Raw genomic sequence first — 12,936 nt, 5'->3', positions numbered from 1 at the left:
TGAGCCACTGTTGTGGCCTCCCCAGCCTACTGCCATGTCTTACAACCTGGACTAGGCTATTTCCAGGTCAGACCTGAGGTCTCCAAGCTGCCCAGGCTCTTACCAGAGGTAGAGATAATAAGGCCCAGGGGATATAACAAGGCCACCTTCCCAGGAAGCCCACTCTGCCTTCTCCAGCCTTAGATTCAGCCTAGAGAGAAGTCTCTGAGGATACAATCTCTGAGGTAGAGAATGGAAGAGACTTCCTGAGAACCAAATTCACCACATTCTGCAAGGTCCTGGAAGACAGCTAGGGGAGAGGTATCATTCTGGGTTCCATATGATGTGGAACTTTCCAGATGGAAGGAGGTGCTAGGGAGGCAGGGAGCCGCCTGTCTGGGGAGGCATGCAAGCCCACATGGGAAGGTGCTCTATGGGACGGACATAAGTCATCCATATGGCAGGCATCAGATGAGGTGGCTGCCAAGGTCCCTAATGGTCTTGGAAATCAAAGGTGCCAGGATTACCAGAAATAGGAGCATCCAAAGCCTTTCGGTGGAGCAGAGCTGCCCAGACCCCTCTGGGGAGCTGGCTAGAAGGGAGGCCATCCACAAGGCAGGAGGCCCTGAGACTTCTGAGGCCCATGAGGATTCCAACCCCCAATGCAGACCCACTCCTTCTGCCTAAAGGGGTCAGCCCTGCAGATGAAGCACAAGCAGAAATGCAGGTGTCAACCCAGGCCAGGTGGGAGGAATCAGAAGGCCATCCTTTTGCAGGAGATAAACTGACGACAAACTCACAGCTTCACAGCCCCATCGCCAAACACCAAACAAGAAATCACACCTGAGGCCTGGCGCAGTGACTCACATCTAATAATCCCAGCACTTTGGGAGGCCGAGGCAGGCGCCATCACCTGAGGTCAGGAGTTCAAGTCCAGCCTGGCCAACATGGCAAAACCCCGTCTTTACTAAAAATACAAAAATCAGCTGGGCGTGGTGGTGCGGGCGCCTGTAGTCTCAGCTACTCAGGAGGCTAAGGCAAGAGAATCACTTGAACCCGGGAGGCAGAGGCTGCAGTGAGCCGAGATCCACTGAACTCCAGCCTGGGTGACAAAGCGAGACTCGGTCTCAAAAAAAAAAATCACACCTGAGCTTTCTGCTTTTCACCCAGGATCTGAGGAGCGTAGAGTTTGTGAAGCTCAGGTATGCCAGGCACGCAGGACAGAGAGGTGGAGAGTCAAGGAGTTTGTGGAGCTCAAGTATGCCAGGCACACAAGGCAGAGAGGTGGACAGCCAAGGAATCCCCTTACTCACTCCCAACCACCACAAAGCCCACTTCTCAGGATCTCAGGAAGGCAGGGACATGAAGACTGCGAGCAGGGAGGCAGAGTGACTCATGCACAATTACACAGTGGCCCTGCTGGCGGCCCTCGGGAGGCCCCAGGCTGCCTTTCCCCACCAACAGCACAACAACCCCAGCTAAGGGCTCCTAACCAGCTTATACCAGCCAGGCGTTCTGAAGACACTGTATGCCCCTCAATGTAAGTGCCAGTGGTCCCCACAATCCCGAAGAGGAACCATGAACCTAGGCGGGACCCACAAAATGCAGCCTGCAGAGCAGAAGCTGACATCCTGACCCAGAGGAGGCAACTCCTAAACCAGTCCTGCCCAGCCTTCCTAGAAGAGGGACTGGGCGGGAACTTCCTTCACCCCAGTGCCAGCTCTTTCTGGGACACTGAATCCCAACACCCCCAGTAGGTCTCACAGAGGACAAGACGGGATGGCTTCACAGTGAAGTCAGCTGCTGCAGAAGGCCATGCCTGCCTGCCACTCACTCATCATCCCCTGGACGCCCCTCCACCCCCCGGCCCCAGTGCCAGGCCTTGTGGCCTTGGTCAAGTCCCTTCATATCCCTTCGCCACAGTTCCCTTGCCAGGAAAATGTCAAGCTGGATTAGAAGCAGGGGGTGTGAACACAAATGTAGTCATATCTACAAGAGTCACAACTGAGTTGGAATGGAAGGAGAGGGAGAAAGGCAGCATGACAGTTCCACTCCATTCAAGGGCCAGGGACTGTAGACCCTTGGATTAAGGCCATAGTTCTGACACTGTTTCCGGATGTCCGCATTGACTAAAGGATCTGAAATAAGACTTCAGACCACCTCTTCAGGAAAGTGCACATTTGCAAAGGCTTGCCCACAGGTTCTGGGGGCTCACATCCCCCATGGGTGAAACAAACCCCTTCTAGTTCTGACAGCCAGCAATACTCTGGGCCCTATCTCTAGGGACATGGCAGAGGCCCCACCCCTCTGCCCAGCTGGCCTTGCTTTCGGGACTGCCCAACCACATACAGATTTGTGGTCTGGTAACAAAAAGAGAAAAGACAAGGAGGCCAGCAAAAGTGATAGACATGTGTAGGCTGGAGGGTGGGTCAAAAAGAGGTGGAAAGGCCGAGAAAGCAGACTGAGGGGAAGACTTCTCCTGTGCAGACACTGTCCCCTCCTCTCCTCCGTGAAAGGCTCCCCTGGAAAGGTGGCTCTTCAGCAGGTAACCCACCCGCTGGACGGAGCTGCAATGCCGGAGCTAAAAGGGACTGTTTACGCACACATTTCCCAAAACGGTCTATTGGTCTTTTCCGCAGTTGTTTTGCATTAAAAAAAAGGGTGGGGCTAGGCACGGTGCTCACGCCTCTAATCCCAGCACTATGGGAGGCAGATGCAGATGGATTGCTTGAGCGCAGCAGTTCAAGATCAGCCTGGGCAACATGGTGAAACCCCATATGCAAAAAAAAAAAAAAAAAAAAAATACAAAATTAGCGGGGCATGGGTACGCATGCCTGTAGAACCAGCTACTCGGGAGGCTGAGGTGGGAAAATCACCTGAGTCCAGGAGGCAGAGGTTGCAGTGAGCTGAGATTGCACCACTGCACTCCAAAAAAAAAAAAAAGTTGGGGGTGGGTTGGTCTCTGTAGTCTGGGGAAAGGCTGGGTGAGGCAAACTATTTACTCCGAGCCATCTCCTCCAGGCAAATAGGTTTGACAATTTCTTGGGGAGGTGGGGGGTGCTCTGCTGCCCTCCCTTCTGCCTTTGGGGACTGGTGGACCTGAAAAGCCACTTTGGGAACAGATTATGTTGTTTCAGCTCATGGTCTTCAGATGAGGAAACTGAGGCTCGGAGGGGTGAGTGACTGGCCAGAAGTTCCAGTCAGTTACCATTCACAGCGATTCTGCATAATAGGGTACAATTGACAAGCCCAGTCCCCCTGTGGCCTCCTTCCCTTCACACGGGAAGAGTCCAAAAAGGAGGTATTGTTATTATGAGCCTCAGTTTACACATGAAAAAAAATAAGCTTCTCAGACAGAAGCCCAGATGCAACACCTCCCTCTGGAACACCTTTCCAAGGGGAACAGGCTGCCCTTACAGTGTACTTGGGTTATGACTGGGGGCCTCTCAGAGATGACGGTCCAGCCCTTTGTGCTGCACGAGAATGTGGAAAATGGCAGGGAGTTGGAGATCAGGAAGCCTGAGTGCCAGCAGGCCGCTTTGGTTGGGCCCCAGGTACCACACGACCTGGGCAATCGACTTCACCGTCTCATCTGTAAATCAGAGGTAAGGCAGTGGGAACGTTGGCAGTAACCATGACTAGGGGCACCTTTTCCTGAGCACTTACTACGTGCCAGGAGCTTTGCGCACTTCATCTTCTCAACCTATGGGGGAAGTAGTATGTTAGTTATTACTAGACTACTAGTAAGCCTGTTTTACAGATGTGGAGACCAAAGTCAGAGAAGTTAAACATTACTTGCCCAAAGCTACCGAGCTCACAAAGAGCGGAGCTGAACCCAGGCAGCCTGGGAAAAGCATGAAACACATTAGTTGCCCAATAAATGCTGGCTATTATATTTATGGCAGACCTTTGGCAAGTTGTTTTAAGGATGTAAGCAACAGCAGGAACACCAAAGCATTTTTCGATGGAACACCATTTTTTGATGGAAAACCCCACCCCTCCCAACCCTGACCACAGAACCCCTCACTCTCAGTGAGACACCCTGCTGTATGACCCACAGCCAATCCCACCACCTCTCTGGGCTTTGGGTTTCCCCACGTGGAAAATAAGAAGGTTGGACAGAGACCCTGTAAGGACGCGTCCCACTTGCACACACCAGGAAAGCGTTTCAGGACTCTTCTCAGAGGTCTCTGTGCCCTGCCAATCCTCGACTAGGTTGCTGAATGGTTAGAGCTATGCGCTGTGGTTCCCAGCTGCGGTCAAGGTCCACCAGGGAGTAGGGGTGGGAGTTTGGGTGGGAGCCCTGTGGACAGGGCAAGGTCCAGGCACCTGGCATCTCCTCCCTTGTCCTGAGCCCAGCTGGCTCTTCCTAGTGTGCTCTCACCTAGGCTGACGAAGGTGACTCTCAGCAGGTGAATCCTAGGGCGGAGTGAGAAGGCCACCTCCCTGCTTCCCCATACACAGAGGAAGTGCAGGCAGGACCAAGCCAGTGGGCCATTTGCTCTGCAAAGGACAAAGGTCAGCTCCTGGAGGGCTGGGGGGGAGGGGAGGGGGGAGGTACGGAAAGCCACCATCCCTAGATGGTTTCTGCTTTACATTTTTTTTTTTAAGACGGTCTTGCTCTGTCGCCCAGGCTGGAGTGCAGTGGTGCGATCTCGGCTCACTGCAACCTCCACCTCACCAGTTCAAGCAATTCTTAAGTAGCTGGGACTACAAGCACGCACCACCATGCCCAGATAATTTTTATATTTTTAGTAGAGATGGGGTTTCACTACTTTGGCCAGGCTGGTCTCAAACTCCTGACCTCATGATCCACCCGCCTCGGCCTCCCAAAGTACTGGGATTACAGGCGTGAGCCACCGTGCCCGGCCCTGTTTCACTTCTCTCAAATTCACAATGCAACCACCCTGTAAAGACACATGGTGCTGGGCGGGGGCTCTAATGCCAGACCAGGAGTGTTCCATGCTCCCCTGGCTGCAGAGGATCTAGGAGTCTGAAAACTTCCCCTCCTTCATCCTCACCCTGAACACTCAGAAGTGAACCCCACCCCCAAGGTTCAGCTGGGCCTCTCATCAGAGCCGAAGAGCATTTATTAATGAGCTCAAGAGTGGCTAAGGGGGCTGTGCCAGGCCAACAGCACACACTCAATAAATGTTTCATGAGCTAATGGGCTGGCGGAGACGGGGTTCCAGGCCCAGGTCGGTCACCCATTCGCTGCTGACCTTGGATGAGACCAAGTGTTTCTTTCCATGGTTCAGTTTCCTGGGCTAGGAAAGGAAAGGCCAGACCAGGTAACCCAATCAGTTCCCACTAATTTTATGCTACAAGCTTAGGAATGCAAAACCCAGAGTCAGAGAAGTTCAGAGTGGAAGGGGCTTTCCAGATCTCTCCCTGAAGCTCCCGAGCTAAGAGGAGGGCAGCAACTAAGTGGGAAGCTCCGGGGCACACCATCCCCATCCTCCCTGCCAGCCATCCCTTGGGGACTGGGAAGTGAGAATGGGTTGCAGGGAGAGAGGACAGATCTCCATTTAAGCCAGACACCAAAACAGAACTTTCGAAGAAAGAGCTGGGGAAAGTACAGTGTATGTATTTTAACACACTGCCCCACAGAACAGCTTGGCCATTTCCTGATCTGCATTGAATTGGAGGCTCCAAGAGGGCAAGTATCTGGGTAAGACTGGTTGGAGAGGAGGGAGAGAGTTCTCAGGTCTCAGGGCCCTGGGCCAGGCAGCCTGAGCCCTGGCAGAAGCCCTGGCCAGCAGGGCCAGTGTGTGCATGTGTGTGCAGGTGTGCATGCATGTGCAGGTGTGCACACACACAGGGCTGGGGGAGTATAAGACAGGTAACTGCCAACTAGGGAGCAGGCTTGGGGACAAATGAAGTTCCCCAACCCCTATCTCTAGGGGCAGAAGTCTCTGGAGGGTTTACTAGTCCCTGGAAATTCCAGACTTTCCCTGAAGTGCCTAGGGACAAATATCCCAAAGTCAGACCACTAGTCTCTGATGCTCCACTGCTACCAGCCATCGAGGTCCTGAGCCAGTCTCTGTCCCTCTGTGGACCTCAGTTTCCCTATCTGTACAGTGAAGGGTTTGAACTGGGTAATCTCAAAGGGCTATGTCCACTCTGACAGTCCGGGATGCTGTCTATAGAAAAACACCACACCCACCATCACTCAGGCCCCCATCCTCAAGACCTAGGAAGGCAGTCCCCAGACCCCCAGCTGGCTGTCTAGGGGTGGGGCTGGGCCTGGGGCAGAGCACAGTCCCCACACCGTCTGTCCTCAACAGCCTGCCACAGCCGAAACCTTCAAGTGGTTACAATTACAGCTGGGCTAACAGGATTAGGGGAGCATTGAAATCTAAGAAATCTAATTAGCTCACACACCCCAGCCTCCCCCAGCACAATCCTCCAGTAACTCCGGCAGCTGGGCCTGACAGGCAGGGCCTGGGGCCCTCCCAAGCCACAGTCATTACCTGCACAGGTGTGCCAGGCTGGGCCAGGCTTCCTGGGGAGGTGCCAGCTCAGCCTGCCGGGCTGCTCCCTGGCCTGAACCCCACCAGCTACAGCCTTGTCCTAGGGTGGCACTCAGCTGAGCTACAGAAAACCAGGCCGAAGGGTGGAGGCTACAAGGGGCAGAAGGAACCCAAGGTCTCACATGGAGTGGGTGTCCCACATAGCCTGGGACTGACTCAGCCTGAAGAGGGACTACAGAAACCACAGGATCCCAAAGAAGAGCACGGCTTCATGGGGACCTGGGGGGCTGGAAATACCTCTGCCTCCTGCTCCAGAGCCAGACAAGGGCATGAAGCCCCATGTATAGACCTATGTGCCCAGGGCAGTCAAGGCAGGATATGTGTCTCAAAGCAAGCTCCGGCTGTAAGACACTATGACAAAAGAAAGGGATACAGCTGCTGGGGGCATGGACCATGTGCTGCCATATGGGAGGGGGAAGACAGGTGAGGCCCATCTGTGACCCTTCCTGAGAAGCACTCCTCCTTCACCTCATTCCCCCAGCACCCAGTTTTGGAGCCCATCCTGACTCTGCACCATGTCCCAGCCTGGCTAGAGCACTCACTCAGTGGACTGGAAAGGAGGCAGCGCAGGGGTTGGTATCGGTAAGGCCTGAGGTTCAGTCCTAACTTTGCCACCAGTTGTTTGACCACTCTGAACCTTGATTTTCTGCTCTGTTAAATGGGGATAATTCCAAATAGTAACTAGCTTACACAGTTGTTATTGGGGTTAAACAAAGATGGAAAAAGCTTCTAAATCCACCAAGTACCATACAAAGGAGAGGGGCTGTGGTTACTACTGTCATCACGCGCCCCATGGCAGGCAGCCAGCTGGTAGTGGTTAATTATTTATTTGGACTGATCTTCCTGCTGGCACTGGACTGTGGGCTCCTGAGGAACAGGAACTGTCTTCCACAGTTCTGGTCTCTCCCAGGACACAGTCTTTATCCACAGGGTAGACACTCACAGTCGACACCTGTGGCATCCATGCTGGGCCTCTGACCCAATCCCACCCCTCATCACGCACCCCCTTCCTTCTCATACCCTGCTCCAAGGCAAGTGCCCAGAGACAAACCTGGCACACAAAGGCAGATGACAGGGAGCCCCCCAGGCAGACCCTTCCCCCGTCCCTGCCCCCCACAACAGGTCATTCCCAATAAGGGCTAGAAGCAGCCATTTGAACATGTCCCCCTACCTAGGGGCCTGCCTAGGCACTGGTCTTGAACCCACGATCATTCAGGAAAGAAGGAGTCTATGGTCTGGAGGGCCCCCAGCATCTCAAGCCCAGAGAGGGGTCAGGAGGTGTGGATTTGCAGAAGGCATGCAGCAGAACATGTTAACACTCACAACTGCCCCACTGAAGGCAGAGGCTTCCAGGAGGTAATGAGTACCCTGTCCTGGGGGGGCATGCAAGCCAACGCTGGACAATCAGCTGCCAGGGAAGTAGGTCTGGATGAGAGCAGCTTCAGGAAAATGCTTCCAGCACCTGCAATCTAACCCCTTTCGTGTTCCACCCATTCTGTACACAGAGCCTCCCAGGCCTTCAAGGGGCACATGCCTAGGGAACTCATGCCCACATCTGCCTCATTCTCCCAGCAACCATGTGAGATCAGAGGAGTTCTGCCCTCAGACCCATTTTACAGATCAGGAGACTGAGGTCCAGCACCGGAGAGTTACTGGCCCAACATAGATAGCAAGTAACAGCCTCCTGACACCTTGGTCCTCTCACCCATCTCCTTGGGTAATAGGGAGACCCTCTCAATCATGATGGGGTCTGGCCTCTACCCAGAGCCTAGGCCTAGGACTGCTTTTCTCAGTCTCCTCCCCTCATCCTCTCTAAGGGTAGGGCCCAACCTCAGAATCCCCCGGAGCTTACAGCCAGGCGAGTTGCTGCCTCCCTATCCTGGGGGACTCTTAAGGACAAAGAGCACTCCCCCATAGGGCATGGGCAGAGGGCACTATGTCCTGCTAAGAGGTCAGAGCCGTCGCCAGGCAAGGCTGCAGCGGTGTCCTGGGTAATTGTGGCAGCCTGGCCTTTGTTGTCCACACAAAACCTAAGGAGACTCATAAAGACCAGGCAGCAGCGACAGGGGCTGGGCCAGGGCCCTGGGGAGCAAAGTTATGAATGAAAATGTAGGGGACCCAGCCACGACCCTGCAGGCCCTGCTTCCTGGTCCCATGACCAAATGCCCACAGAAGCTTCTGGAAATTAACTGGTTGGTGCCCGAATTTCTTACAACAATGCCTCACCCTGAGGCCAGGGTCATGGACACTCGTTGGACCCTCAGGGTCAGTGGCTTTATAGGCAGGTACTCTCCTGAGGAAACTCTCAGGATGCAGCAGGCTTCAGAGTGCCTTCCTTCCTAAATCCCTTCACCCCTCCCCCCATCAGGAAGAAACAGGAAAAAAAGTGAAGTTTGCAGGTCTTCTCAGTTGGGTCCTTGCCCCTGCAATTTTTTGGAATGAGTCAAGCATGGACACCTGTCCTATGTTGGAGGCATATCTATGGGGGCCAGGGATGGAGACACGGTTGTGTTATTGTAGCTAGGGAAGTGTGTGTGCGCGCGCGCCAGGGAGAAACTGTGGTTCTGTCGCCAAACCCCGCAGTCTCTGGACCTTTCTTCATTTTGCCCCTGGCTGTGAGAGGAACAAGAACCCTCCTCCCCACTTTCCTCAGGAGGGAAAAGGGACATTTTGTCCCCACAAAGAAGCCAGCAACCCTTTTCTGCATAGACAAAGCTATTTATTCATAAGTCTGGCAATTTCTTATTCCCAACTCTTCTCAGTGAGCCCTACCCAAAATGCCAAATCCACCTCTTGAGTCCACTCCTACTGCTCCCTTCTCCTCCCCCCACCCACCCCACCCCAGTCACTGCCACCAAGTCTCAGAAGTCTAAACTTTTGAGATTTATATGTGAAAACAGCGTTTCATAACCTCGTGATTTGGGACAAGGAGACGCTTCTGTCCTTTGGGAGAAAACAAAACCCAACCGAAATCATAAAGCTCAGAAGAAAACACCATCTCCCTCCAAATGCATTCCCTGGGCCTCCAAGTCACACGTGCTCTGTAGCAGATAGGGCTTTCAATGTGTCTTTTGTTTGATGCTGGTGTTTCAACATCCTCGACTTGAAGAGGGAAAGGTCAGCCCAAGGCTCGGGGTATTCACAAACCCACCCGGCCCCTGCACCCGGGCCAGGAGCCAGCAAGTGAGGGGCCAGGAATTTCCCCTACTCTGGACCCCCTCACAAAGCAGCAGGGGCTGAGAAGGCTAAGAGCCTGCTCTCTCATCTCAACTTCCCCGATAGCTCAACAGCAGATTCACACTCCTTGGACCATACAAGCGCCAGCGAAGGCAGGCTGGAATTCAACAGCGCCAAGCTGCCCGGCTGGCTCTCCAGTCCCAGCGCCTGCCTCTTTATCTGTACCTTCAAAAACAGTAATAAGCAAACCCAGGCACCTCTGGGAACAGCCTCTGGCCTCCTGCCCTGCCCTCTGTAACCAGCCTGTCCTCACACCCACCAGGGGGGAGGAGTCGGCACTGGTTAACCCTCTGGTCTACCAGGCCCGATTCCCAGGTTGCAGCAGGGAGACAAACTGTTGCTCAAGAAAATCCTTCAGAAAACCCTTGGCACCAGGAGGCAGCTCGGAGCGGCTCTGCACCCGGCACGGAGCCAGGGGCTTCCACAGGCGGCCGCCCACTGTCCTTTTAAATCTTTGGGGCTGGGCCCTACTCTCCCATGCCCGGGGCTGTCCACCCAGAGGTCTCCAAATGTCCGTGGCAGAGCACAGAGGAGGGAAAGGCTGGCCGAGCCATGCCCTCACCCCGCCAGCCCAGCCGCCAGCTTCTTGGAGGACCTCTGAGAGAACATTTGTTTGGGCTGCCAAGTTAAATCTTCCTCCCTCATGTCAGGGCATTGGAAAAGCAGTCAGGGGAGAGGAGAAGGGGGAGAGCGCGCGGGGGAAGGAGCAGCGGGAGGGAGGGAGGGAGGCAGGCAGGCGGGCAGGCTCAGAGCCCCAGTTACTCGGGCACTGCCTGCCCAGGAAGCTGACGGCTCCCCGGCAGGCGCAGCCGGGGCTCCGGGCACCGAAGCAGCGACCCAGCCGCCAGGCCTCCCCGGTCAGGCAAGAGTGCCAAGCACCCTTGGCCCACCCGGGAGCGACCCTCACTCTGTGACCTGCTGGAGGGACGAGGTGGGAAGGGAAGGCAGAGGAGGAAAAAGTTTGCTGCAGGTAGAGGGGTAGGGCAGGGCGGCAGTGCCGACGGGCTGTCCCCCGGGGAGGGATGGGGGCCCCAGGACGGCTGCCCTGGCGCGCTCCCGTCCGCCCGCCCTCCCGCCCGAGTTGTTTACATTCCTGGAGTGTCTTTTAAACCAGGGGCTGAGGCCGGCTCCCGGCCTTCTCCGGCGGCTCCGGGGCAGTCTCCCGTGAAAATCTGCTGGCGCACAATGGCCGGGAAGGCGGCCGCCCCTCGCCCGTGCCCCCACCGCTCCAGGGCGGGGAGCCTGCCCTCAGCACCGCGCCCTCTCCCCGCCCGGCCGGCTTCCTGGACAGATGTCCCCGGCAAGGGGGCGACGCACGCCCGCTGCCCGCGCCCTAGACGCCGAGGCCGCGCTCCCCACTGTTTTTTCCCCAGTCCAGACGCCAGGAATGTGAAGCAAGCTTCCAGAGCCCGCCTCCCCCACGACCCCGGCTCCAGCCCCGGTCCCCCAACCTCCGCCCCGGCTGGCCTCCCACTCCCCCGGGGCCACCGCCGCCGGAGACGGAGAGGAAGAAAGAACACGGGGAAATTACTTTCGTATTTGCAACGCGCGCGCACACACACACACGCACATCTTCCCCCTGGGCTCCCCTCCTGGCCGGGGCAGCCCCGTCCAGGCACTGGTCTGAGCGCCCCTTTGGCTTGCGAAGCCCTAGGAGAAACCCCTACACACACCCCGCCGCGTTCCTCGTTTGTACCTCGCGCCGCCTTTCCCCGGGCAATTCCCACACAAACAACTTAACCGCGCCCCCACCTCCCATTTACAAAAGTGTATGTTTTCCCTGGAAATTCAGACGCACAACTTAACACCACCACCCCTTGCCACCCTGAAATCCGGCGCCTTCCCCAGCGGTTCCTGTACACACACGGGCGCACAACTTCGCATCTCCCCAGAGGAGGCGAAGGAGACCAAGGCGGTCCTTCCCTCCCTCCTCAGATACCCGGTCCTGCCCGGCCCCCGGGTGCAGGGAGCGAGGGCTGGAAGCGCGCCGGCAGGAGGCGGGCACCGGGTCCGCGCGCGCACGACCACACTTACGCCCCGCACACCCTGACAAACCCAGCCCCCGCGCGCAGCCCAAGCCGGCTCCGCGCAGCCGGGAGCTTGCCGGCCGCTGGGCCTCCGCCCCGGCCACCAAGGGGACGAGCGAGCCCCGCCGCCAGCCAGTCGCCCGCCCCGGGGGACCCTTTAAGGAAAAGCCCCAGCCACCCAACACCCCACGCTTGCACCCCGAGAGTCCCCGGGAGCGGGAGGTAAGCCCCGGAGTCAGCGGGCGCCTGGCTTTTGCCCCAAACTTACCGGGCGCTGCGAGCGCCCGCTGCCGCCGCTTGGAGGACGCGCCGCCGCCACCGCCGGGTAGGGCAGGCTCGGCCGGGAGGAGCGCAGCGAGGGCGCCGAGATCCGCTCGGCCCGGCCTCCCTGCTCCGCGCCGGCTGGGGCTGGGGTCACCGAGCGCTGCGCCGGGCGTGCTCGCTCGCTCAGCCGCCCGATCGCTGCTCGCCCGCCTGCCGCCCGGCCGCCCGCTCTCCCCGGCGCCCGCCGCCGCCGCTCGCTTTTTTAATGTCCACAGACAGTGAAAAGGAACTCGGCGTTAGGGGGTGAGTAAGTGAATCAACTCGCCCGGAGCCGAGCAAGTTGAAGTGTCAGATTACATTGGCTATTCTATTTCCAAAGGGCCCCGCGCCGCCGGCCGCCCACAAAAGCCGGTGCGGAGTCAGGGCGGAGCGGAGCGCCGCGCCGCCGCCGACGCTCGGCTCGACTCTGCTCCGCTCGGCTTGGCTCGCGCTTTGCGCTCGCTTTCCCTTTTCCTTTTCGCCTCTCCTCGTTCTCTCCTTCGCCTTTCCTTTCCCTTCTCTTCCTCTCTTTCTTCCCCGCTCCTCGGTCTCGGCGCTCTCCCAGCTTTTCTCCTCCAGGCTCCTCGTTCCCCGCTACGCCGCCAGTCCTCTCACCTCCTTCCTTACCCTACTCCCTCCGCTACTCCCTGACGCCCCCTGCAGCCCCCAGCCCCCCTGCAGGCCCCAGCCCCAGTAAGTTTGGAGAGGGAGAGAAATGCTGAGCCGAGGTAGAGACCACCTTGGGGAGGAAGCCAAAATCACTCTGCTCACCCGACAGCCCCTGCCCCACGCTGGCACGCCCCAGCCTGGAGTGCACTCGTGGCCCCGGGAGCTGTCAGGTACCCTAATTGGGGGCG

The 12,936-nt window shown here is 57.1% G+C and overlaps 1 protein-coding gene across 6 annotated transcripts in view; it reads right to left on the bottom strand.

Annotated features, from left to right (window-relative positions):
- ZMIZ1 (zinc finger MIZ-type containing 1) overlaps positions 1-12,521 on the bottom strand; it is a 242,727-nt gene extending 230,206 nt beyond the window's left edge. For 5 of the 6 annotated variants that reach the window (XM_017865205.1, XM_017865211.1, XM_017865207.1 and 2 more), the window contains exon 1: positions 12,045-12,520. The gene's annotated coding sequence lies outside the window, so the exon portion shown is untranslated. Of the gene's footprint in view, positions 1-12,044 lie in introns of all 6 variants that reach the window. The other variant, XM_017865212.1, reaches the window with a different exon arrangement.
- Between the last annotated feature and the right edge of the window lie 415 nt (positions 12,522-12,936).

Source organism: Rhinopithecus bieti, unplaced genomic scaffold, assembly GCF_001698545.2.
Source record: "Rhinopithecus bieti isolate Rb0 unplaced genomic scaffold, ASM169854v2 scaffold_81282, whole genome shotgun sequence".
NCBI lineage: Eukaryota > Metazoa > Chordata > Mammalia > Primates > Cercopithecidae > Rhinopithecus > Rhinopithecus bieti.
The sequence above is the reverse complement of the archived record's forward strand: the minus strand, read 5'-3'. Positions and strand labels throughout refer to the sequence as shown.